Below are 2500 nucleotides of genomic sequence, written 5' to 3'. Positions count from 1 at the left end.
GAGGGGGTCACCCTGACGCACACCCCTAGCCGGCTGCAGGGGCACGCCCACGTCGGCGCCGCCCGCTATCACCGTCGTGCTACCCTCGTAACACCTTTCGACGTACTCAATAAAGCAATCCGGCAGGCCATGAGCCCTCAGCACGGGGCGGAGGGCAGCATGGTCCACCGAATCGAACGCTTTAGAGACGTCGATCGATGCCACAAAAACAGAGCGACAGGAGCGGACTGCGTCGGTGAGAGCAGTGTCCAAGATGAAGGTGTTTTCCAACATCCCATCCCGGGGGATGAATGCCCGCTGACGTTCGTCCACAGCACATGCACGCATCAGGCGTGACGCGAGAACCTTGTGAAAGGTCCGCGCCAACACCGAGCAGACCGTAATGGGGCGAAAGTCAGCGGGGGATGTTGGTGCAGCCGTTTTGGGGAGAAGTGACGTCCGGGCGCGAAGCAGACGCTCGGGAAGGGCGCGGGCCAGGAGGAAGAGGTTCAAGAGTTTCACCAGGACTTCATGCGGCAGGCGCCGCAGCTCCGCTGGAGTCAGGCCGTCCGGCCCGGCTGCCGATCCCCTGGGCGGCAAGGCAGCAGCGACCTCCTCACGTGTGACCGGCCCCCATAGTTACTCCCGCCGTTTACCCGCGCTTGCTTGAATTTCTTCACGTTGACATTCAGAGCACTGGGCAGAAATCACATTGCGTCAACACCCGCTAGGGCCATCGCAATGCTTTGTTTTAATTAGACAGTCGGATTCCCCCAGTCCGTGCCAGTTCTGAGTTGATCGTTGAATGGCGGCCGAAGAGAATCCGCGCACCCGCGCGCCCCCGGAGGAGCACGCTAAGGCGGACGCGGCCTCGCAGCAAGGAAGATCCGTGGGAGGCCAAGGCACGGGACCGAGCTCGGATCCTGCACGCAGGTTGAAGCACCGGGGCGCGAACGCCGCGCAGGCGCGCGCATCCTGCACCGCCGACCAGCACGAGGCCGACCAACGGCGAGAGCAGACCACGCCCGCGCTAAACGCCCGCACTTACCGGCACCCCTACGGCACTCACCTCGCCCAGGCCCGGCACGTTAGCGCTGACCCACTTCCCGACCAAGCCCGACACGCCCCGATCCTCAGAGCCAATCCTTATCCCGAAGTTACGGATCCAATTTGCCGACTTCCCTTACCTACATTATTCTATCGACTAGAGGCTCTTCACCTTGGAGACCTGCTGCGGATATGGGTACGAACCGGCGCGACACCTCCACGTGGCCCTCTCCCGGATTTTCAAGGTCCGAGGGGAAGATCGGGACACCGCCGCAACTGCGGTGCTCTTCGCGTTCCAAACCCTATCTCCCTGCTAGAGGATTCCAGGGAACTCGAACGCTCATGCAGAAAAGAAAACTCTTCCCCGATCTCCCGACGGCGTCTCCGGGTCCTTTTGGGTTACCCCGACGAGCATCTCTAAAAGAGGGGCCCGACTTGTATCGGTTCCGCTGCCGGGTTCCGGAATAGGAACCGGATTCCCTTTCGCCCAACGGGGGCCAGCACAAAGCGCATCATGCTATGACGGCCCCCATCAACATCGGATTTCTCCTAGGGCTTAGGATCGACTGACTCGTGTGCAACGGCTGTTCACACGAAACCCTTCTCCGCGTCAGCCCTCCAGGGCCTCGCTGGAGTATTTGCTACTACCACCAAGATCTGCACCGACGGCGGCTCCAGGCAGGCTCACGCCCAGACCCTTCTGCGCCCACCGCCGCGACCCTCCTACTCGTCAGGGCTTCGCGGCCGGCCGCAAGGACCGGCCATGACTGCCAGACTGACGGCCGAGTATAGGCACGACGCTTCAGCGCCATCCATTTTCAGGGCTAGTTGCTTCGGCAGGTGAGTTGTTACACACTCCTTAGCGGATTCCGACTTCCATGGCCACCGTCCTGCTGTCTTAAGCAACCAACGCCTTTCATGGTTTCCCATGAGCGTCGATTCGGGCGCCTTAACTCGGCGTTTGGTTCATCCCACAGCGCCAGTTCTGCTTACCAAAAGTGGCCCACTTGGCACTCCGATCCGAGTCGTTTGCTCGCGGCTTCAGCATATCAAGCAAGCCGGAGATCTCACCCATTTAAAGTTTGAGAATAGGTTGAGGTCGTTTCGGCCCCAAGGCCTCTAATCATTCGCTTTACCGGATGAGACTCGTACGAGCACCAGCTATCCTGAGGGAAACTTCGGAGGGAACCAGCTACTAGATGGTTCGATTAGTCTTTCGCCCCTATACCCAGCTCCGACGATCGATTTGCACGTCAGAATCGCTACGGACCTCCATCAGGGTTTCCCCTGACTTCGTCCTGGCCAGGCATAGTTCACCATCTTTCGGGTCCCAACGTGTACGCTCTAGGTGCGCCTCACCTCGCAATGAGGACGAGACGCCCCGGGAGTGCGGAGGCCGCCGCCCCGTGAAGGGCGGGGAAGCCCCATCCTCCCTCGGCCCGCGCAAGGCGAGACCTTCACTTTCATTACGCCT

General features: G+C 60.8%; 1 non-coding gene across 1 annotated transcript in view; it reads right to left on the bottom strand.

Moving 5' to 3' along the window:
- The window catches only part of LOC124773729, a 6658-nt gene that overhangs the window by 3172 nt on the left and 986 nt on the right, over positions 1 to 2500 (bottom strand). Inside the window, exon 1 of the ribosomal RNA XR_007014872.1 lies at positions 1 to 2500. This exon is cut by the window's left edge and continues 3172 nt beyond it; it is cut by the window's right edge and continues 986 nt beyond it. This is a non-coding gene — a ribosomal RNA (large subunit ribosomal RNA).

Source organism: Schistocerca piceifrons, unplaced genomic scaffold (assembly GCF_021461385.2).
Source record: "Schistocerca piceifrons isolate TAMUIC-IGC-003096 unplaced genomic scaffold, iqSchPice1.1 HiC_scaffold_954, whole genome shotgun sequence".
NCBI lineage: Eukaryota > Metazoa > Arthropoda > Insecta > Orthoptera > Acrididae > Schistocerca > Schistocerca piceifrons.
Note: the sequence above shows the minus strand (reverse complement) of the source record. Positions and strands in the feature narration are given on the sequence as shown.